At 38.8% G+C, this 26,412-nt stretch overlaps 1 protein-coding gene across 1 annotated transcript in view; it reads left to right on the top strand.

The window, feature by feature from the left end:
- The window catches only part of LOC136872503 (probable G-protein coupled receptor CG31760), a 991,355-nt gene that overhangs the window by 502,304 nt on the left and 462,639 nt on the right, over nucleotides 1-26,412 (top strand). The gene's annotated exons all lie outside the window — the stretch shown is intronic.

Below are 26,412 nucleotides of genomic sequence, written 5' to 3'. Positions count from 1 at the left end.
GAATTCTTTAATAGCCGGGCCTCGGTGTAGGGGTAGTGTGCCTGCCACGGATTCGATTCCCGACCAGGTCAGGAATTTCTACTTGGATCTGGGGGCTGGTTCGAGGTCCACTCAGCCTACGTGATTACAATTGGGAAGCTATCTGACGGTGAGATGGCAACCCCAGTCTAGGAAGGCAAGAATAACAGCCGAGAGGATTCGACGTGCTGACCACATGACACCTCATCATCTGCAGGCTTAGCAGCGGTCGCTTAGTAGGCCATGTCCCTTCGGGGCTCTTGCGCCATATTCATTTTTAATTGTCTCATATCGTCCATTTTAATGTTACTCTAGCTTTTGTCCGCGGCATTACAGGCCATTTATGGAACGAGAGAACGCTGGGAACTGTGTTCAAATGCGTTCAGAGTATTTTGCAACATATTGGTTTCTCTTGATGTCTTGATAGACGTTGAAAATTTTCACAAGGAAAATAGTGTTAATGTAGAGAAAGCGTCAACCCATAGAACATCGCTTAAAGTGGACAAACCGGGTGTCGCACCTAAGAGTTTTCAAGGGCATTTTCTCTGCTGTTTTGGAAGATATTTTAAAATTCAGTTTTGTAATGTTTAAGTGAAGTCAGCTCAAACAACGAATTCTCATCAAGTACATCATGCGACGTTCAGTGTCAACATAAAACATAGGTTTGTTTCTCACTGAAAACGAAATGTTGTTCAAAGTGTAATAGTATGTGCTCAATCGGTAGAGTGGCCTCAGATTAGTCTATTGTGATATTCTGTATAAGAATATTTATTGACGGCGACAGCACAAGTAGCGCGCCACTTGCTCTGATGTAGAGGGCTTGCTGCGTGACTCACGCACATCAACCACCTTTTGACTAACTGTACATTTCCTTGGACGATGGAAGTGGTTGAAAAGTGGAAGAATGAAACAATGCTAAAAATAAAATTATCTGAACTACATTGTCTAAACAGCTGTGTATGTTAGCGTACCAGCGATAATGTATTCTCAATTCATCCACCGCCTGTTGCAAGTACATCGTCCTAATGTTGGCTTCAAGGTGGACCAATTAGCCCAACGGTGACGTTCTCCGTTTAATTGTTCTCATCCATTTTTCCATTGACTTTGGTATTCATTGGATAGTGTTGTTGATTTCATTTCATGTACTGTGTACTCATGAGGACAATAAAGCACCTGAAGTAATACAGTTTCACTACTCTCTTTCCGATTCAATGGCAATGTTTTGTATCACCGAAATGCTGTACAACATACCGCTCGAGATAAGGGCGAGGAGATACGGTTTGAGTACTTTTGAACAGCTAGAAAGGCAGCTAGAATTGATGAGATTTCTGGGGATATGCTAAAGATAATAGGTTGGGATAGAGTAGCATACCTGAAGTACTTATTTGATTGTTTGCATGAAAGAGCTATACCAAATGAATGGAGAGCCGCTATAGTAGCCCCTGTGTATAAGGAAAGGATGATAGATAAAAACCTGAAAATTACAGGGCAGTCAGTTAAATAGACATGTTTGCGAAATTAATACTGATTTCATAGAAGTCAGTTCGGGTTTAGGAAAGGTTATTCCACTGAAGCTCAACTTCTAGAATTTCAGCAAGATATAGCAGATATATTGAATTCAGGAGGCCAAATGTACTGCATCGTGATTGACATACGTAAGGTATTTGGTAGGCAGATCATGGGAGACTACTGGCAAAAATGAGGGCTATTGGACTAGACAAACACTGACTGAATGGATGGATACATTTCTAGAAAATAGAACTTTTGCCGTCTTCAGCATTAAATTCCATTTTAGGTAGGGCCCTGTCCTCCTCGGAGAACCTACCAGACATTATTATTATTATTATTATTATTATTATTATTATTATTATTATTATTATTATTATTATTATTATTATTATTATTATTATTATTATTATTATTATTTATAAATCGGTACTTCATACAACTTAAAACATCGATATAGAAGATGGAACAGAGGGTGGTTCAATCACACGGGCAAGCGCGACTGTGAGCTCGCATCCGGGAGATAGTGGGATCGAATCCCACTGTCGGCAGCCCTGAAGATGGTTTTCCGTGCTTTCCCATTTTCACACCAGGCAAATGCTGGGGCTGTACAGTAATTAAGGCCACGGCCGCTTCCTTCCAACTCCTAGGCCTTTCCTATCCCATTGTCGTCATAAGACCTATCTGTGTCGGTGCGAAGTAAAGCCCCTAGCAAAAAAAAAATCACACGGGCCGTCGGTGACAATGTTCCAAAGGTGGACATCAGTTGTCGTTCCCCTTTCTTTGGATTTAATCCGGCTCATACGCGAAGGCTAGCGTGGGGTTCATTTTAACAGCGTTGTGAAGTCAAGAGCGGAAAGTTCGATACTGTTCTATCAAAAATAATAATTCTACTACAGTTTAACAAATTACATACGAAATACATTTTCAATAACTGATCAGGTGGACCGGAAGGTAGGGTTCAGTGGACCAGAGTCCGACTCGTTGGCTGAACGGTCAGCGTACTGACCTTCGTTTCAGAGGGTCCCGGGTTCGATTCCCGGCCGGGTCGGGGATTTTAACCTTAATTGGTTAATTCCAGTGGCATGGGGGCTGGGTGTATGTGCTGTCTTCATCATCATTTCATCCTCATCACGACGCGCAGGTCACCTACGGGTGTCGAATAGAAAGACCTGCACCTGGCGAGCCGAACTTGTCTTCGGACACTCCCGGCACTAAAAGCCATACGCCATTTCATTTCAGTGGACCAGATTCGGCCCAAAGGCCGGCTGTTGCACATAGGTGACCTAAAATTAGTAGAATCGAAAGAATAGAAAAATAGAAGATAAATCGTAGCCCTGTGATGACGATGATGATGATGATGATGATGATAACTTTATGTCATTCTACGAGCGCATCCCGGGGACATATCTTGAGCAGGTTTGCTTAAAGATTACGCGGTTTAATATCCCTCTAAACTCTTGTAGAAGGTGGTTCCATTCACGCCTGTCTTCAACGATGAAGATGTTCTTGGAGGTTGAATTTTCATATTTAGTAATACCGAACAGCCTTGTGTTAAACGCTCTGCTGCGTAGTTGTGTAAAAACTAAATTATCAAGTTACGATCTAATTTAGTGAGAATAAGTGGTAAAACTATGCTTCAAAATGGCAGATAGGCCTATAAGAGAACACAGACTGTTTAATTCACTGTATCCCTATTGATGTGTGACGTGACTGACTTCACTGTAATTGACTGATGATTGGGGGAGTTACTGCGAATTACCACTGAAGTATATGGAGATATACTCTGTAAGTGTTTCGCCTGAAAGAGGATACAATTATTTTATTCGCTGGTTTTGTGGGAGTGTTATGCTTTGAGGGAGTTATTTCTTTCATCCCACAGCCATATTTAGAGCCGTATGCACTAAGTTATTAAAACCCAACGCTTTGATCTATTCTTCCCCATTTCATTTCCCTTGGACAAAAGAGTATCTGATGTCATTATACTTTCCATATGTACAAACATGTGTGTGTCCCTTGTTCACAACAGTCTCTATGGAGAAATATAAACCAGATATTTTTATGGAAAGTAAAATATAAGCTTATGATTTGTATTGTGTGGATGTAGCCTGATGTCATTCCTTATTGAATTCTGATTCCACAATCGTTAAATAACGGAATATCCCTCTTTGTGTCGTTATGAAAAGTCTACGAATATAATACGAAGGCTGATATTCTACATATAATAATGTGATGAAAACACTTTCATTTTGAAAGCCATGATGTATTATGATAAGACACGGTGTATTGTATTTTAGCTCTCAGTAAATATTCTATATATGGGTACTAATATTTTAACTATTACCATGAGTAAAGCACTGCTTTCAACGCAATATGCGTATGTTTTCCCACTCTTCTAAATATAGGCATGTAGGTTGCGCTTCATAAGACACACATTGATAGGCATTTTAACAATGAGAGCGCATATAAATGCTTATTTCCCACGAAAACTTTTTTTGCTTCCTTAATTTCTTATTTCAATTAAAATGCTATTTTTTGACCCAAAACGTCCATTTTCAATTTGTATATTTCTCTAATAGCCATAATTTATTAATTAACACTGGTTCTCCATTTATCTGCATGTGTCGAATGCGTAAAGGAAAGTCAAATGTTAGATATGAGCGTAAAATGGTGAATAGCCTGGATGTTGTGAAATTTTACTGCGTAGTTAAAATTAAGGGAGAAGTTTGCGATTCCTCGCTGCGCCAAGTTTATTCTACAATCAAGCTGTCGAAATCGGATTTCGGCATTTTTTCACGTACTAGGCGATTCCCGAGTTCTAAGCTGTAATGATGTTAGGTCACTCTGCTGTTCGAAGGATATCACACATTGATTTAATAATATGCGTACCGGGCGAGCTGGCCGTGCGCGTAGAGGCGCTCGGCTGTGAGCTTGCATCCGGGAGATAGTAGGTTCGAATCCCACTATCGGCAGCCCTGAAGATGGTTTTCCGTGGTTTCCCATTTTCACACCAGGCAAATGCTGGGGCTGTACCTTAATTAAGGCCACGGCCGCTTCCTTCCAACTCCTAGCTCTTTCCTGTCCCATCGTCGCCATAAGACCTATCTGAGTCGGTGCGACGTAAAGCAACTAGCAAAACAAAAAAATAATAATATGAGTGTGATCGGTGCTTTAGTCATGTTCCTGAATTCCACCTTCAAAAACACCTTAATCAGCAATGTTACGCAAATACGTAAACGAGTTTGGATGTAATATATTTTTAGTGTTGGCGACAAATTATTATACTGTTTATTGGCTTTACGTCCCACCGACACAGATAGGTCTCATGGCGACGATGGGACAGGAAATGGCTAGAAGGGGGAAAGAAGTGGCCGTGGCCTTATTTGAGGTACAGCCCCAGCATTTGCCTGGTGTGAAAATAGGAAACCTCAGAAAATCATCTTCAGGGCTGCCGACAGTGGGGTTCGAACCCACTATCTCCCGAATACTGGATACTGGCCGCACTTAAACGACTGCAGCTGTCGAGCTCGGTAAAACGTTTCTTCAAGGGACAAATGCGCCATTGTGCTGCATATTCATACAACGTGGCATAAGGAGAGGTCTGAGAAGAAACCTAAATTAAATCAGCAACTTATTACAAGTAATGTTGGTAAACAGTTGAATTCAAGTGATACATTTTCCAGAGTCTAGTGTTTAGTATTAGTAGGTTCTGGCATTCCATTGTGTAACTTGAATAATGTGCAGCTTGGATTATTTTTAGAGAAAACACACAAAAAAGCGTGCCAGACGAATCTACATTGCGCAAGGACTAAGCGCCAGAGCGTGTAATATTGGGGATAAACTGAAGCACGAAAAATTATGGATTTCTGTAGATAAAACCACAGATGCGACAGGCCAGTGTGTGTTTAGTGCTGTACCTGTTGCTATGAAAGCAGGCAGCAAATAATTTCTTAATATATGACCCATTGTGGGGGCGACCAAGGGATGATTGAAATAGAATCATGAGACCACTGGTAATTAGTACCATTACGCGAGGAACACCACGGGTTATCGTTACTTGCGAGTAGTACCACGATGTTATCTACACAATAGGTTTGTGATTAGCAACAACGGACAGTGAATCAGTATGGGTTTTAGAGTACCCGTGATTAGTACCACTATATGAGCGACACTGTGGGTCTGCGTTGCTTGTGATTAGTACCCACTATGTAAGAAACATCACGGGGTAGTACAAGTCCCTGTGATTAGTACACCTACGTGAAAAGCACCATGGGTTCGCGTTGCCTATGAGCGGCGCCGTAATGTGAGAAACGCCACAGGTCTGCGTTACCCTTGCGTATTATATTACCTGTGAGTAGAACATAATGTGTAGAACACCGTAAGTCTACGTTACTCATGATTAGTACCGCTACACACCGAGCTCGATAGCTGCAGTCGCTTAAGTGCGGCCAGTATCCAGTATTCGGGAGATAGTAGGTTCGAACCCCACTGTCGGCAGCCCTGAAAAAGGTTTTCCGTGGTTTCCCATTTTCACACCAGGAAAATGCTGGGGCTGTACCTTAATAAAGGCCACCGCCGCTTCCTTCCTACTCCTAGCCCTTTCCCGTCCCATCGTCGCCATAAGACCTATCTCTGTCGGTGCGACGTAAAGCAGCTAGCAAAAAAAGAAGTACCGTTACATTAGAAATATCATGGTTCTTACTTTCCTAGCGATAAGCAGCATTATGAGAGGCCGCTGACCTGGATTTTGGACCCCTTTAGACAACAAGCATCATCGATTCAGGATTGTGCTTTGGAAGCAGCCCCTTGGTCAGAATACACTACTATTCATCGTCTCTTTATTTTTTTTTATTTTTTTTTAATTCTAGTCAGTGGAATCACTTTGGAATCACTTTTAGCTTTCAATATTGTGAGCCGGGTCCGCTGATTATTATTTTAAGTTCGTATTTATCCATTCATTCTTAATCATCACGTTTTGAATTCTGGTCAATGGATGAGTTTTGGACTTTTAAATTGCCATTACATTTTGTCTCATTTCGTACCATTAGGAGCCGGTGGCCCAGATGTTAGGCCCCTTTAAACAACAAGCATCATCATCATCAACCTCAGGGAAGGTTTGGCATGTATTAAATTTTGAAGTGTGATGAAAAGGAAGCCGAGTATTAGCGGTTTCTGCGAAACAACTCGTAAAACGGCACGTGAACATTATCTCGTCTTACGCTGCCTAAACCACTAAATATATATGTTCCTGGGGTACCCGTGGAGCAGAAATAGGTTAAAGAAGGTGCTGGGGTGAATTGGTCTATCTACAATATCAAAATTAATTTAAAACTTGAACAGAAGGTTATATTTTTTCAGAAAACAACAACTTAACTTAGTGAACATAACAATATATCAGGCACAAAAGCAATCTTGAAACAAGACTATGGAAGTCCAAGATTAGTGATTTTTACATATTCTGGGCTTCAAGCCCCTTGTTTTACAGTTTTACGAATGGAAGTGGTATAGTTAGTTAGGGGCAGAAATCCTCTAATTCAAGAGCACTTGCCCCCTAAATCACAATATCTAGCCTCCCAGAGGCACATTTTACAGTTACAAAACTTTGAAAAATAGCTAACAGGCTCTCAGTTTTCCAAGCCTACTCAAGGCAACATCAACTTACAATCACTGGCCTCTCAAGGCACAACTTACAATTTGAAAATAATTTTATACAGGGGTACTCGTATTTAATACCCAACCTACGGGGCCTTCATGGAAAAGAACAGGTTAAATAACTGTCCCAAACACAAAAGGAATGGAGGCGTACACTGCGCTCCAAGATAATAAAAACTTAAAAACCTAAAGGGCTCTAGGCCGATGAAACAGGGGCTGTTCCCAAACTACTGAGGTGACTCTTATAGAAATTACTGTAATCCATAACGAAGGTTGCAAAATCGCACACACCTCAAACCAAGATGAAGGTGAGCTCGAGAGGTAACTCACTCTCTATCCCCAATTTACAATTAAAGATTTTATGAAGTTTATACATTAGCCAAAAGAAAAGTTGCATTTAGAAAAGGTAGGTTACATAGTAAAGCTTCGGACCTTCCCCTCGGGATAATTTGCGGTGGTAACAAGAAGGAATGAAGTTATGTGGCCATTACCTTATAGATGTTTAGCTGACCGAATAAAGAGGCCGCCCGCCTCCTGCTTAAACACACACTCAGTAAGACGACGATCAATTGGCCAGGAAACATGAAAAGCCGCAGTTTTATATACCCTCAGGGAAGGTTCGAGATCATTCGAGACTAATCAGGACACACCTTCTTAAATTTTATTGGCTAACACAAAGTGAACAAGAAATGCGGGATTGGTTGGAAATTAATTACAAAAATTCCTGATTGGCTAAATTAAAAACTGGCGGAAAGAAAAGGAAGTATTACCAACCCAAAAATAAATGAACATAGATCAATTATGGAAAACCCAGGAATACAAAACTTCTTTCAGTTATAAGTTCTTACACCTTGCACCAGGGTGCATGATCATAGTTTTTTGGTAGTGTCATCTGTGGAAAAATGTCCAAACTTCTTGATGAATGGCAAAAAAAAACAAGGAGAAATTCACTCAGTTTAGGAAACTTCACAACAAAACAATTACTTAATTTTTCAGTGGTGATATCTTCTGATTAAAGTTCTAAGTTCCTGTTTTAGTAGTTTCCACTTTTGTTCGATAGAGGAGTTCATTAAGGCGCTTATTTTGAATGCGCGGCGTTGAGCTGTACCTCCCGGTATAATATACATAAATTATGTGTAAGTATTGTAGAGCATGCGATGTTCTAAAAGGAATCCGGGAGACCACATACCTATATTTAGAATGTCTCCCACAATAATAACTTTTATCGAGCAAGTAGCCGTGCAGTTTGGGTCGCGTGGCTATCAGTTTGCATTAGTGGACTTGAACCCCACCGTCGACTACCCTGAAGACGGTTTTCCGTGGTTTCCCATTTTTACAACAGTCCATTGCTGGGGCTGTACCTAATTAAGGCTATTGACGATTCTTTTGCACTCCCAGCCATGTCCTATCATAAAGGAAATACTAAAACGACAAAAGAGAAAACTTTTATGTGTGTTAAGAGTAGAAACCCTCAGTTGGTGCCGGAAGAGCAATCGCGAGGCTGACCACAACGCTGTCTTAGCTGCCACAACTCCAGAACAGGTGGACAATTTCTTATTCGGTTTTCGCAGCTGCGTAGACGATCTCCCGAGGAACGTTTTCATGAATTAAATATTTGAACTTTTCCCTATATAGGTAGAAATAGCTCCCGGCATGAGATGATTAGGAGTGCTCTTGGCTCTAACGAACGTTAATTACATTCATGGTAGTCAACCAAGGGTTAATGAAAAATCCGATAGATTTCGAGAAAATGCCTGAATATGTGTTTGGGCTTAAAAATTGATTCTCGGAGGTGCTAATAAATAGATGTGTGTATGAGTATTGGTTAGTACGAGAGTGCAGTCATAGCGTGCCACACTTTAATTAACTTCCCATTTATACAAATTCATCACTGAATTAGAATGGAATTCGTACTAAATATTTTGCATTCCATCACCAGTAATCTCCACTTCAATAAAAATAAAACTCAGATTCCCTATTTAACTACAAGTTGAAAACAATAAGCTTTAACAAGACTGATTATTGAAATAAATCGGTTGAATAAAACACTCATAACTATTCAGGGATCGACAAGAATGTAATCGTGCACATTCTAAGCGTTTGTCCATTCAGCGACGAGTACTACACTAGATAAAGGGCTGGGTAATAAGGCATTGCGAGTTCGATCCACTGATTATTTTAAATTCATAATCATTTTTGATACCGTGTTTTGGTGGATCAGCAGAGGTGAAAGAAGGTGCGGGCTGGAATGGGTCCAACTACAAGGCCGAAAGATGAATTAAAATTTCAATAAAGGTTATATTTTCAAAACTTAACAATTTTTACATAGAATTCAAAACAAATTTTTTAACAAGAATGATCAACAGCTATCCACTAATCAGGTACAAGGTATAATTTTACAAACGAAAACAAGAGTTTCGGGTATTAACAAGTTCTGGGCTCCGAGCCCCAAGTTTTGCAAGGTCTGAGCTCTCAGCTCACAAACACATATTTTAGAAAAGGGCAAAAATTCCCTCAATGCAATGGAGCACTTGCTCACAGCTATCAAATGTCACGCCTCCCAGAGGCACCTTTTAAAATACCCAAAAGAGCTGACCCGCTCTCAATCTTTCAAGCCTATTCAAGGCCATACCATACATTACGATCAACTGCCCTCAAGGCACACCTACAAAGAAACAGGGGTACCTAGTACCCAATCTACTGGACCTTCGTGGAAAAGGAACAGATTAATTAAATGGCCCCAAAAAATATCAAGATGAATGGAGGCGTGTACTTGCACTCCTACATGAAAGCTTGTTAAAACCTAAGTGGCGATAAGCCGATACACAGGGGCTATTCCCATACTATAGATGTGACTCGTATAAGAAAAATGTTAACACATTAGGTAAGAGTAGAAAATAAGTTACGAAAACATAGTCACCTCAACTCAAAAATGAAGAGGAGTCGAGAGGGTGAAGCACTCTCTATCCCGATTTACATTTAAAGGTATATAAAGTCTTACAAGGTTGGAAACAGATTTACATGTTTTAAGTTATAGGTTACATATTAAAGGTTTCGGGCCTGGCCCGCGGGTTAAACTGCTGAGCTAGCAAGGAAAAAGAAAGATGTTAAACGGCCATTACCTTTTTGAAGAGCTGCTGCCCGAAGGAAGAGACGCTACTCGCCCCCTGCCATACTTCCACACACTAAGCTAGATGTAGTTGAAGTGGCCGAGAGACCAGAAAATCAGCAGTTTTTATTCCCTCGTGGAAGATTCGAGACCTTTCATGAATAATTAAGACACACCCACATGCGTTTATTGGTCGGCTAAAAGTTACAAGTCAAAAATGAAAAAGAAACCTGTGATTGGCGGGAAATTAATTACAGAAATTACTGATTGGGTAAATTCGAAACAGGGGAAGAAAGGATCAATATTGCCAACCCACTAATGAAAGAACGAAATTTAGTAAAGACAACAACTTATGAATACAAAATATCTTCAAGAAAAGTTCCTTCACTCCACACCAGGGTGCATGATCATAGATTTTTGGTAGAGACATCTGTGAGAGAATGTCCACACTTATTGATAATTAGTAAACAAAAACAATTCGAAATTAACACAGTGACATCTTCTGATAAACAGTTGAATTAATTCAATTTCAAAGTTCAAAGTTTCAGCTGTAGAGGAGTACTTTAAGGCGGAAAATTCAAATGTGCGGCGTATAGGTGTACCAACCGGTACAATTTTTATCATTTATAAATCCTAGTCAGGGGGTAATTTCCAATTTTTTATTATAATTCCATGTAATCTCATACCATTGTGGGACGGTGACCTAGACCTTAGGCCCCTTTGAACAACAAGCATCATAATCATCAATTCATCTATTAATGCCAAAAGTTGATATTTTCGATAGTCCTAATAGCTCTGTAGTACCAGTGTCGAAATTTTGACATTTAGTGTGAGACAATGCTCTTTTGATTAATAGTGACATGAAAGGAGATGAGGGGACTGATGATCTCCTGAAAAACGTGTCACGAAAATTTTGTGACGAAAATTCGTTTTAAATTCAATAAATGAGTTTCCTTTCTTTCCCGCAATTTATTGTCGAATGGATTCTCCAACCAGTGTCTTTCGTATCTCTCAAAAACTTTCTTTAAATTCCACGTCCTCAGTCCTTTAAATATTATAGCATTTTTCTCAAAATTTTCATTCTTAACTGACTTACTGCTAAGATTACAGGGAGTGGAAGGCTTCACCCTCCACTTCATTAAATATACGTCTTGTTTGAAGATATCTTAGGTTTCTTCATTACAATATTTGTCCACCTCCGCATCCATTTTTTCGAGGCAACATCTGCAAAATTAATCTACAGTACATACATTCGAACCTTGGTGTAACGGAATTACAGTATATGCATTCATTCGGATTTACAGCCCTGGAACTAAAGATTCAATCCGAGTGGTTATAATGCCGTTTGATACATCGGAGAAAATATGACACTCCATGGGCGTCAGATAAATACGTGGGGGGAGGGTGTGTAAGAGAGGTTCAGGATGGTGACAAAATCGAGTTATATACTACTGGTAGATTGTTTTCATTCCTGCCCTGAAGGGGCAGGCGGGCCTCCTAGACGTTGACGCCGCCTCTGAGGCCACGAGATTTGTATCAGAGAAGGAGATGTACGGAGAATGTGAGAGGGTTGGCGGCCGTGGCCTATCCTAGGAACTGTCCCGGCATTCGCCTTAGTGCAGGAGAATGGAAAACAACGGAAAACCACTCTCAGGACAACTGACGGTGGGGACTAGCCCCAATTCGTCTCTGGAACACAGAGACGTAGAGGCACGGTAGAGCCGTGGTCACCCCTCCTCTGCTCGGTTGGTCGGTCGGAGTGCCGAGCTGTCGGACCACGGACCAGCCGTGGCCACTTGTGAGCTGAGACTCACTCGGGAATCCGTTATTAATAACTCCAAACTCAAAAGATGTATGAAGAAGTTTAAGATATTCGAATCCCAAAAGAAAACGCCGACAGGCAGGGGTCCAACACCACGAGAGGTGATACTCCCACGTCGCGCGTCCCAGGTGGCGGATAGGGGGGTCCTAACCGGCTTGCCGGCGGACTTGAGGGAAATAAAATACCTCTCGCGGACCAAACACACACCCCCTGTGGGTGGGGGAGACTGACGAATAATACACCCACGGTATCCCCTGCCTGTCGTGAGAGGCGACTAAAAGGGGCGACCAAGGGATGATTGAATTAGAACCATGAAACTACTTTTGATTCGTACCATCACGCGGGGAACACCATGGGTTGCCTGTACTTGCGAGTTGTACCACTATGTTCGGTACGAAATGGGTTTGTGTTTAGTAGTAGTCATGAACGTGGCCTGGGGGTTTCCAGTACCCGTGCGTCGTACCCATGTGAGCACCACCGCGGGTCTGGGCGTAGCCTGTGAGTTGTACCACTATAAGAGCGACACCGTGGGTCTGCGTTGCCTTTGATTAGTATCCATTCTGTGAGGAACACCACGGGGCCCGTGGGACCGGCATCCGTGCCTAGTACACCTAGGTGAGGAAACTCATTGGTTTGCGTTGGCTATGAGTGGCGCCATTGTGTGAGAAACACCATAGGTCTGCGTTACCTGTACGAAGTACAATACTTGTGAGTAGTACCGTTTGTGTGGAACACCGTGAGTTTCGCTACTTTTGATTAGTACCCCAACATGCCAATACCATGGTTCTACTTTACTCGCGACATGTTCCATTCTGTGGGGTCTTAGACATGGATTTTGCACCCCTTTCGACATCAAGCATCATCGTACGTTATGAGTGGTCCCTTGGTCAGTAATCAATTATGTATGATCTTTGAGTCTGGTCCACTGTATTTTGGTTGTTTGTTTCCTTTTGTTTTGTTTTTTTTCTGGGTTCATGTCCATCCATTCATTCTTCATGACGACATTATTTTTTTTGGTCAGAGGATGAATTTGACATTTTTGTTCTTTCATTTCGTACCATTAGGGGCCGATGACCTCGATGTTAGGCCCCTTTAAACAACAAGCATCATCATCATCATCAGGGGTCCAACATCTGAAGTTGGAAATAATATTGGAAAATGGGTGGTTTGGCCGTCTAATTATCAGTTCCGTCACCTCATGTAAGACACGAGTTGAAAACTCCCACTAGGTCCAAGATGATGGTACCACTAAATCAAATTTTGGCGTACGAGCCTTACGAGCAAAGTTACACGGGCTCTAAAATATGAGAATAATTTGCTGCATATCCTCTCATGGATGGAAATCCCGACCCTCTGATGTGTTTTATTGAATAGAGAATTTTACATCCCATAACGGTACCATTGCGGTAAACTTAGAAATATAGTTATATGGTATTTAGCGGTGAGCTTGTATTTGAGAGATGGTTGGTTCAAATCTCACCGTTGGCAGCCCTGAAGATGGTTTTCCAGAGTTCCCCATGTTCACACCAAAAAAAATGCTGGCGCGGTATTTTAATTAAAGCCGTGGCAGTTAAAAAGTTTCGATGTGTTATTGCGCCAGTAAACCACGAGCAAAAAAATGCATTGTGTTTGAATTTCCAAAAATTATGAAATGTTTGAAACATTGCCATATACGGTAGCAGCGGGAAGAGAAATTTGAATAGTATTGAACTATGGCATCATTTACCCTTTTCATACTTCAAATTCATAAATAAAAACTGCTTGGAATCACACAATTTCCATGCGTCAATGGGTACGGAATGATATGGAGTGGTACGGTTCGCGCATGCTCGGCCTATATAATTAGCTATTTGTGTCACTAGGTGGCAAGCGAGGTTAGGTTACAAGGCTGCGATCAATTGCATTGCCATCATATAGATCTAGACTAGATTAGACCGGGTTAAACCCGATGTCGGCACATAGCCTACGCCTGCAAATGAAACCTAGGGATTATATGAACACTACGGAGAGGTTTGGAATTTAATCCAGCCTTCTGGCACGTGATCTAGTGATTATGAATTGTTTACCGACTAGCCAGGTAATGAAATTGCATGGAATTTTCTACATAACGGGCCTTTCATTTTACAAAAGTTGGACTTGCATCGTGGAACTTTGTCACGAAAACTCAGTGGGACAGTCCCGAGCAATATTCATTCTGTTATCTCCATAATCAAAAGTATATGGAGTGCGACGTAATAATGGACTATCCCTAAAATCCTTACTTGTCAAAGTACTTCTAAACCATAGGTACACGAACCTACTACGCTGGATAGCAGGGGGAGACGTGACACTCCCACGTGGCGCGTCCCAGGTGGCGGATAGGAGGGTCCTAACCGGCTTGCCGGCGGACTTGAGGAAAATAAAATACCTCTCGCGGACCAATGGGTACGCAGACGAAGAATTCATCCACGGTATTCCCTGTCTGTCGTAAGAGGCGACTAAAAGGGGTGACCAAGGGATGATCAATTAGATCCATGAAACTACTTGTGATTAGTACTGTCTCCGACGTAGTCAGTCAGCGAACACGAGACACCCCAGGGGTGTTCAGTTCGATGGCTGTAGGCTTATAAAAATAAATGAATGTGGCAGGATTAACATAGTATTCATCGAATAAGCATGTTCAAGGTATAGAACAGATGTGACACTTTTATTTAATTAAATGAAATTTTTGCCATCCTGAAGTCTGTGATTATGACTATGATCACTACTTTATGTACTTTAATATGGCTCTTGATGTAACAAACCTAAATGCCAACAAATGGGATGGTACACGGCAGTTGTTTTCCCTAATATTCTAACAGAGTATTTTACATCGTTAATTTTCTGTATCGTCTTTAAAGTCATTAAATTATTTATTTAAAGTTGAATCAAAAATTGTTATTCAGAAAAATGAGGTCTGGGCCAAGCCTTCATCGACAATCTGGAAAAAAAATGCAGTAATTGTAAGAACGAGTATAATAAAGAAATATCCAAGATTCAATAAGTTAACAGTTATAGCAAAAATAAAATTTACATTCGTTATATTAACAATTGTGTAGTTATAAAATGAAAAATTGTATTTGCCTTGGTTTTCTCTAAGTTAATCCGAGACGTCGGATATACCTATTCACGTCGTCTCACATCTCTTTTCGTGAGAATTAATACTGAACTTTAAGCATCTGATCAATAATTGAACAAAATAAAACGCCTTCTGAGCTTACGAGCATACATAAATGGAGAGAATATCATCCATGTGGAAATCCCATCCACTATCCATCGATAATATCAAAGTGTCACACATTATCAGAACAAAACACATAGAAAATAATTCTCTAACTACTGGCAAATTACTACCTCTACAGCTAACTACGGAAATTATCAAGAAGACTGTGATTACCAAGAAGAAAATATCTACACTATTTACATGTCGACGAGTGTCGATCAACTACATCACTCTCCTGTTAACAGATTTATTACGTCCCAACAAGATCGAGTTACCTCATGAGAGCGAAAAATTGCATTAACGAATGAACTTGCATAGTCACGAATCAAATATTAATGAGATATTTCATCGAAGATCTGTTCTTCAGACCTAAGGCCTTCGCGAACATTTACCTGTACCTTCAACTTGAAATCATTGAATTACTTGAGAAAAATTGGGATATTCCCACGAATTAAGAAGTACATCGATTAACATGGACTTTCATTTTCTTCATCTGAAGACACTAATATTAGACTACACTGCATTCATCTCGAATAATCCATATTCACATTACAACCTAATCAACATCAGGCTTAATAATATTACGACATTAACACGTGAAAAACTCAATTTCACGAAGATTCGTATCATGCGCAATTATTCCATATACTTTACACGTACAGTATACCACAATGACGACTCTAACTTGTCGCGTCCTAATCTCAAATATGTGTAGCCACGAAATATCAGGACCTATCACCGTCATACAAATACACAATATCCATTTAAAGTTGTCTCGATGATTAATTAATCCAATTATCACATGCCCCAATGCACATATTCTCGTTAAATTCATACATAGAATTCAGACTTAATATCCCGATGACACGTTATCTCAAACACTAGGTACAAGTAGAAGTTCCATTACAAGGAAAATATTGAAAATATTGACAAAATATCCTATCATTAAATCCATCGGACATAAATTAACTCATATTCGTGACGAAATTCACTCAATAAGCAGAGATGGTGTCGATAACACATGGATAACTCTATCAAAACCCTCGCTGTCAAATTCATGGCCACATGGTCATTAAGCAATCGCATGTGCTAATTTTACGACATATCCGAGCAAAATATACAACCATAAAATGTGTCACAATAAATTGCTAAGAAGAAAGAAAGAATAGAACAAAACTACATAGAACAGATATAAATGAGACGTAATTGACTTAACTTAAGGAGATATCTTCACGTCTGGAAGTCTGGATTCTCAATCAGCCATGCTAGGATGAAAGAATCTGCATCCCGACGCCGCCGACGGTGGTCGATGGTTTAGAACTTCATGGTGAAGCACTGGTAATCCATAATGCGAAGTTCCGCTCTCTTCTGGAAATGATCACGTTCAGGTCTTCCACGTTCACTCGTGAGAAAGCTGAAACTTACACAAAGTGCTTTAGAATAAACTCCAAACACACACGTAACTGTATTTTGGAAATGACACGTACTTAAGGGATTAATATCTACACATTCGACGTCTGATCACAACACTGTTCTATGTTGTAGACAATTATCAGAAGGGTAGAACACAGGAGTGAGGCCACTATTCCTGACGACAGTATTCACGATGTTCTACGTTGAAAAGGACTCTGAGCGACTGAAGATGATAGTTCGGGAACACGTCAGTATGTGAGAGTGAGTACTCTTATCACATATTTAAAGTTAAGAACTTCATATTTAGGTTCCGTATTGAAGCAGAATTCACATCAAAGAAAAGTACAATAAGTTCCACCTTTTCAATACATTATATTATGTGACAGTTTTACGTTACAGTTAAACCTTCACATTTTTATACACTCGGGACCGGTTTCGACAGTGTCCCTGTCATCATCAGCCAAGAACAATTAATCGAGGACAATAAACCTTACAATACTTCAGGTATGATATAACAGTGAATATAAAATTATACATTATCTATCTACAAAAAGGTGTGAACATGTCCAGGTAAAAAATTTTACGATTTAAGAAAATCATAGTCCTGTAGGGTGTACACTTATAAAATTTCTAATTAAAATAACGTGTTAAAAATCTGCTGTTATATTATAGCTATTGCAGAGTATGTTTATAGGTGTAAATCTATGAAGTTTTGGCACTCAAGACATATAGCTATGTTTGACAAGTTGAAGGTATTCAAACATTTAGTTAAATGGTGTTCCACTTAAAATATGTGATGCAGTTCAGCTGAGGTTGTAATAAATATGTTTGTAGGCTTGATTTTGGTATTTTTAACACTCGAGACATATAGCCATGATTTTAGTATTTTTAACACTCGAGACATACATCCATGTGTGACAAGTTAAAAGTTGATAAAACATTTAGTTAATGGTGTTCCACTTAAGATATATGGTAAAGTTCAACTGAGGCTACAACTTGGACCTGAGGAGCAGATGATTATGTAAAATATCAATATAAGTAGAAATGAACAATTTAAATGGGTCACTGCTTGTTGATGTAGATGATCAGCAAGTCCTATTAAACAATTATACATGTCGACGTGTGGTTGTATATCATCTTGCTGAGAAGTAACAAAAGTCCTGGCTGAAATGGTGCTTGTAGATCTTATATTGTAGGTTGTGATTACGTAAATTGATTAGAAGGGATCCTGATCCAAGTCGGAACCTATAAGAAATAAAACGCGATATAAAGTTACCGTATTTAAGAAACGAAAGGGAGTTAAATTTCGCGAAGTATTGGTGAATAAGAAACTCACCTCAGGTGCCAAGTTGATGGTAGACAGAACGTAGTGGAACTGACAGGCTGAGGAGAGACGAGGCCTAGAAGGGAGCAGGGAGGGGCGGAGTTACTGAGTTAGGGGAAGGAGGCAACGCGGTAGAGGCGGGACTGTGATCAGGTGGGCGCGTGCGATGGTAGGGGAAATATGTAAGCGTGTTGTGTATTGTTTTGAAGATGGATCGGTTTTTTGGTATTTTAAGAGTGTTCATTATTTTGATAAAAGTGTCAAAAAGTATTGTAGGTTTTTCGGAGAGATCGTTAAGGTTAAAATTTGGGTTATGGTATTGATCGAGTGAGATGTAGAATTGTTCAGTGAAATCGAGTATGGGGCCTTTATTTATTATTTCAATGATGTCTATGTCGTTATTCATACCATAAAATTTATGTTTATAATCATGTATATGTTGGCCTATTGCGGAAAATTTTCTGTATTTTATCGCATTTACGTGTTCAGTATATCTAATTTTGAACGATCTACCGGTCTGTCCAAGGTAGGTGCTGAGACAGTCGTTACAGTGGAATCTGTAGACGCCTGATTTGTCAGAAGGGTTAGCGGTATTGATTGAGTTAGAATTGTATAGGATATCTAGATTTCTGTTATTAGTTTTGAAAGAGATGTTAGTTTTCTGTTTCTTAAATATACTTGTAATTTTGTAAATATTACGGTTGTAGGTAAAGGTTGAAAAAGATTTCGATTTAGTAGCTTCTTTAATTAGGTTCGATTTTGGGCGATGTCTGAATTTGCTGATTATATTTTCTATAAAATTCTTGTTGTATCCATTATGAGCTGCGATATTACGTATGGTATTTAATTCTTTGTTAAGGTCTGATTTCGACATTGGGACATTAAATGCTCGATGTACTAAGCTATTATAAGTGGCCCGTTTATGGCTTAGGGGGTGAATAGAGTCTTCTTGTATTGTAGTGGCAGTATGTGTAGGTTTTCTGTAGACATTATATTTGAAGGAAGATAGAAGTCTGGTGATAGTGAGAAATAGCAGAAATATACTTAGATTTTTTAGAACATACAAAAATTGACAATAACACAACATTTAGTAATATACACCTTTGGTCCAGGTATATCGATGATGTATTTATTATTATGGACCAACGCACTACAGACGCAGCTACCACCTTAACGCACCTTAACACTATTGATACAGACATAAAATTTACACTGGAATCCGAAGCCAATAATACTATTAATTTTCTTGATCTCACTATCACCAGACTTCTATCTTCCTTCAAATATAATGTCTACAGAAAACCTACACATACTGCCACTACGATACAAGAAGACTCTATTCACCCCCTAAGCCATAAACGGGCCACTTATAATAGCTTAGTACATCGAGCATTTAATGTCCCAATGTCGAAATCAGACCTTAACAAAGAATTAAATACCATACGTAATATCGCAGCTCATAATGGATACAACAAGAATTTTATAGAAAATATAATCAGCAAATTCAGACATCGCCCAAAATCGAACCTAATTAAAGAAGCTACTAAATCGAAATCTTTTTCAACCTTTACCTACAACCGTAATATTTACAAAATTACAAATATATTTAAGAAACAGAAAACTAACATCTCTTTCAAAACTAATAACAGAAATCTAGATATCCTATACAATTCTAACTCAATCAATACCGCTAACCCTTCTGACAAATCAGGCGTCTACAGATTCCACTGTAACGACTGTCTCAGCACCTACCTTGGACAGACCGGTAGATCGTTCAAAATTAGATATACTGAACACGTAAATGCGATAAAATACAGAAAATTTTCCGCAATAGGCCAACATATACATGATTATAAACATAAATTTTATGGTATGAATAACGACATAGACATCATTGAAATAATAAATAAAGGCCCCATACTCGATTTCACTGAACAATTCTACATCTCACTCGATCAATACCATAACCCAAATTTTAACCTTAACGATCTCTCCGAAAAACCTACAATACTTTTTGACACTTTTATCAAAATAATGAACACTCTTAAAATACCAAAAAACCGATCCATCTTCAAAACAATACACAACACGCTTACATATTTCCCCTACCATCGCACGCGCCCACCTGATCACAGTCCCGCCTCTACCGCGTTGCCTCCTTCCCCTAACTCAGTAACTCCGCCCCTCCCTGCTCCCTTCTAGGCCTCGTCTCTCCTCAGCCTGTCAGTTCCACTACGTTCTGTCTACCATCAACTTGGCACCTGAGGTGAGTTTCTTATTCACCAATACTTCGCGAAATTTAACTCCCTTTCGTTTCTTAAATACGGTAACTTTATATCGCGTTTTATTTCTTATAGGTTCCGACTTGGATCAGGATCCCTTCTAATCAATTTACGTAATCACAACCTACAATATAAGATCTACAAGCACCATTTCAGCCAGGACTTTTGTTACTTCTCAGCAAGATGATATACAACCACACGTCGACATGTATAATTGTTTAATAGGACTTGCTGATCATCTACATCAACAAGCAGTGACCCATTTAAATTGTTCATTTCTACTTATATTGATATTTTACATAATCATCTGCTCCTCAGGTCCAAGTTGTAGCCTCAGTTGAACTTTACCATATATCTTAAGTGGAACACCATTAACTAAATGTTTTATCAACTTTTAACTTGTCACACATGGATGTATGTCTCGAGTGTTAAAAATACTAAAATCATGGCTATATGTCTCGAGTGTTAAAAATACCAAAATCAAGCCTACAAACATATTTATTACAACCTCAGCTGAACTGCATCACATATTTTAAGTGGAACACCATTTAACTAAATGTTTGAATACCTTCAACTTGTCAAACATAGCTATATGTCTTGAGTGCCAAAACTTCATAGATTTACACCTATAAACATACTCTGCAATAGCTATAATATAACAGCAGATTTTTAACACGTTATTTTAATTAGAAATTTTATAAGTGTACACCCTACAGGACTATGATTTTCTTAAATCGTAAAATTTTTTACCTGGACATGTTCACACCTTTTTGTAGATAGATAATGTATAATTTTATATTCACTGTTATATCATACCTGAAGTATTGTAAGGTTTATTGTCCTCGATTAATTGTTCTTGGCTGATGATGACAGGGACACTGTCGAAACCGGTCCCGAGTGTATAAAAATGTGAAGGTTTAACTGTAACGTAAAACTGTCACATAATATAATGTATTGAAAAGGTGGAACTTATTGTACTTTTCTTTGATGTGAATTCTGCTTCAATACGGAACCTAAATATGAAGTTCTTAACTTTAAATAATGTAGCCAACCAGGCAAAAACTAAAGCTCATTATTATATGAACTTAAGAATCAAAATAGGAAAATTAATCAAAGACATAGACTTCTTAAAGAAATGTATCGCCTACGATCTGACTCCAAACTTTCTAAAAAATAACAATAAGAAACATGTTTTACCACATCAATATAAAGTTAACCGTAAAACTAACAAATTATGGCTCAAAAATGAATTGAAATTTCTACATAAGAAAAAATCACTCTTAAACAACCGATTGTATGAAACCCACCTCGAAGTTGCCATGTTGTTATCAGACTCACAATGGAACATTTTCCAAGAGAAAATTTACAGTAAACTATCCACTTTGCTTGTCCAAAAACAGTCCACATTAGATAACAAATTTCAAACCCTCCTCAACAGATCTTCCATAACCAACAAACCATCTAATAACCTGATCAACCCAAACACTACCAGTCACCCTATAGCTGACTTTCACTCTCCTTTCATCAATTTATCTAATACAACATTCGATGATGAAGAGATTACTATTTTGTCAAAAGGCCCTAAACACAACTGGCCTAATTATAACCCATTAAATGTTGCGAAAACACTAATAGTAGAAACGGAAACAGCGATAAAGAAGATGCCTCATGATATACAAGATGAACTCAGACACGAAGTCAACAAACAGCTTAAGAAAACCTTTACATCACCTACCCAAAGCATGACCAAATCTCAACTTGAAGATAGAAATAAAATCATTCAACTTAAAAATAAAATTAAAGATACTCATACTATCGTCACGAAAGCAGATAAAGGCAACACCACTGTTATTATGAATCAAACAGAATATGTATCCAAAACCAAAATGTTTTTCACAGACAGCACTTTCACAATAATTAACAAAGATCCTACACAAACCATCCAACGGCAATTAAAACAGACGCTTAAAAACACCTCATTTCTTTTAACCGACAGTGAAAAAAGCAAATTAATTAAGATGAACCCAGGACTTCCCACCGTTAAAGCACAACCTAAAATACATAAACCTAATGTCCCGATACGTCCTATAGTAAACTACAGACCGAGCCCATTGTACAAAGTAGCACAATTCACCCAGCAATTTCTTAAAAGACACTACACCTTTAAATCTAGAAAATCTATTAAGAATACACTACAACTTATCAAACAACTGGATGACTTTACACTTCAACCATACCATTCTTTACATTCGTTTGATATCACTAATATGTACACTAGTATTAAACCAGAAAAACTTCTTAAAATTATCCCTCAAAATTTGCATAACCATAGTCAACTTAGTCAACTTGAGATCACTGACTTTATGTCTATCTTGAAACTTTTAATCAATAACAACTACTTCACCTTCGATAAAATAATATACAAGCAAGACGGCCTAGCCATGGGATCCCCAGCCTCCGGCATTTTAGCAGAAATATACTTAGATTTTTTAGAACATACAAAAATTGACAATAACACAACATTTAGTAATATACACCTTTGGTCCAGGTATATCGATGATGTATTTATTATTATGGACCAACGCACTACAGACGCAGCTACCACCTTAACGCACCTTAACACTATTGATACAGACATAAAATTTACACTGGAATCCGAAGCCAATAATACTATTAATTTTCTTGATCTCACTATCACCAGACTTCTATCTTCCTTCAAATATAATGTCTACAGAAAACCTACACATACTGCCACTACAATACAAGAAGACTCTATTCACCCCCTAAGCCATAAACGGGCCACTTATAATAGCTTAGTACATCGAGCATTTAATGTCCCAATGTCGAAATCAGACCTTAACAAAGAATTAAATACCATACGTAATATCGCAGCTCATAATGGATACAACAAGAATTTTATAGAAAATATAATCAGCAAATTCAGACATCGCCCAAAATCGAACCTAATTAAAGAAGCTACTAAATCGAAATCTTTTTCAACCTTTACCTACAACCGTAATATTTACAAAATTACAAATATATTTAAGAAACAGAAAACTAACATCTCTTTCAAAACTAATAACAGAAATCTAGATATCCTATACAATTCTAACTCAATCAATACCGCTAACCCTTCTGACAAATCAGGCGTCTACAGATTCCACTGTAACGACTGTCTCAGCACCTACCTTGGACAGACCGGTAGATCGTTCAAAATTAGATATACTGAACACGTAAATGCGATAAAATACAGAAAAATTTTCCGCAATAGGCCAACATATACATGATTATAAACATAAATTTTATGGTATGAATAACGACATAGACATCATTGAAATAATAAATAAAGGCCCCATACTCGATTTCACTGAACAATTCTACATCTCACTCGATCAATACCATAACCCAAATTTTAACCTTAACGATCTCTCCGAAAAACCTACAATACTTTTTGACACTTTTATCAAAATAATGAACACTCTTAAAATACCAAAAAACCGATCCATCTTCAAAACAATACACAACACGCTTACATATTTCCCCTACCATCGCACGCGCCCACCTGATCACAGTCCCGCCTCTACCGCGTTGCCTCCTTCCCCTAACTCAGTAACTCCGCCCCTCCCTGCTCCCTTCTAGGCCTCGTCTCTCCTCAGCCTGTCAGTTCCACTACGTTCTGTCTACCATCAACTTGGCACCTGAGGTGAGTTTCTTATTCACCAATACTTCGCGAAATTTAACTCCCTTTCGTTTCTTAAATACGGTAACTTTATATCGCGTTTTATTTCTTATAGGTTCCGACTTGGATCAGGATCCCTTCTAATCAATTTACGTAATCACAACCTACAATATAAGATCTACAAGCACCATTTCAGCCAGGACTTTTGTTACTTCTCAGCAAGATGATATACAACCACACGTCGACATGTATAATTGTTTAATAGGACTTGCTGATCATCTACATCAACAAGCAGTGACCCATTTAAATTGTTCATTTCTACTTATATTGATATTTTACATAATCATCTGCTCCTCAGGTCCAAGTTGTAGCCTCAGTTGAACTTTACCATATATCTTAAGTGGAACACCATTAACTAAATGTTTTATCAACTTTTAACTTGTCACACATGGATGTATGTCTCGAGTGTTAAAAATACTAAAATCATGGCTATATGTCTCGAGTGTTAAAAATACCAAAATCAAGCCTACAAACATATTTATTACAACCTCAGCTGAACTGCATCACATATTTTAAGTGGAACACCATTTAACTAAATGTTTGAATACCTTCAACTTGTCAAACATAGCTATATGTCTTGAGTGCCAAAACTTCATAGATTTACACCTATAAACATACTCTGCAATAGCTATAATATAACAGCAGATTTTTAACACGTTATTTTAATTAGAAATTTTATAAGTGTACACCCTACAGGACTATGATTTTCTTAAATCGTAAAATTTTTTACCTGGACATGTTCACACCTTTTTGTAGATAGATAATGTATAATTTTATATTCACTGTTATATCATACCTGAAGTATTGTAAGGTTTATTGTCCTCGATTAATTGTTCTTGGCTGATGATGACAGGGACACTGTCGAAACCGGTCCCGAGTGTATAAAAATGTGAAGGTTTAACTGTAACGTAAAACTGTCACATAATATAATGTATTGAAAAGGTGGAACTTATTGTACTTTTCTTTGATGTGGACTCTTATCACATGACTTAAATATCGTGTCTGGTGCTCATGCTCGGAAGTAAAGTCAATTTAGATACTAAATTCTTCTACCGTATGAATATATAATTTTATCACCATTTTAGCCAAAAGGTCGTGTAAATTAGTTCAAAAATTTTAGTTTTTAATTTATATCCTCTGAATGTACTATTATTTATCGAGTTTATTTTAATTTAATCCTTGAGCATTCCGTAATTATGCATGTCACACCACCAAAGATATTATAAATATTTCATTCATATCGTTCCTCGCAATTACAAGTGACACGCGCTAGCATCTTTTTTTTCTCTCGCCAACCTTCATTTTTTTTATTTTGTTAGTCGCCCGGCCTCCCTCTTCACGTAAAAAAAAACTTGTTCTCGTCCTCACCCAAGGTCGTGCACACCCCATCTCGCCGACAAGCGAACACAAGCCACACACCAACACCTGTCCAATCAGCTGTGACCTCCTCACGGCCACAGTACCACCACGCGGGGAACACCATGGGTCCCTTTTACTTGCGCATAATACCACTATGTTGGGTACCAAATACGTTTGTGATTAGTAGCAAACGAGAGCGCGACGGCTTTTACAGTACCTGTGATTAGTGGCACTATATGAGGCACACCATGGGATGAGGGAACCCATGGTTCTGGCTTGCCTATGATTAGTACCCACTATATGAGGAACACCACGGGATAGTACGAGTCCCTGTGGTTAGTACCCTTATGTGATGAACACCATAGGTTTGCGTTGCCTGTAAATGGCACCGCAATGTGCGAAACAGCGTAGGTCTGTAATACATGTGCGATTTACATTACCTGTGAGTAGTGCCATAATGTGTGGAATACCGCGAGTTTACGCCACTCTTGAGTAGTACCGCAACATGATAAATACCGTGGTTCCACTTTCCTAGCGATAAGTACCATTGTGAGAGGCCGCTGACTGAACCCTTTCGACTACAAGTATCATTGATTCAGTATTGTGTTATAGAAGTAGTCCCTTGGTCAGTAATACTATTGTTCTACGCCAGCTTCTGAGCATGTGAGGCACTGTGGTTCGGTTCCACTGATCGTTTTAAAGTCATATCGATCCATCCATTCGTTTTTCGTCCTCACGTTTTGAATTGTGATCAGTGGATGTTTTTGAGCTTTTAATTTGTCATTTCATTTTGTCTCATTTCGCACCATTAGGGGCCGTTGACCTAGATGTTAGGCCCCTTTAAACAACAAGCATCATCATCATCATCATCATCATCATCATCATTATCAAAACGATAGGTTTTTCTAATTTCTCAGAAACACTTCACGTAAGTTGAAGAAAGGTGT

Source organism: Anabrus simplex, chromosome 4 (genome assembly GCF_040414725.1).
Source record: "Anabrus simplex isolate iqAnaSimp1 chromosome 4, ASM4041472v1, whole genome shotgun sequence".
Lineage (NCBI taxonomy): Eukaryota > Metazoa > Arthropoda > Insecta > Orthoptera > Tettigoniidae > Anabrus > Anabrus simplex.
Note: the sequence above shows the minus strand (reverse complement) of the source record. Positions and strands in the feature narration are given on the sequence as shown.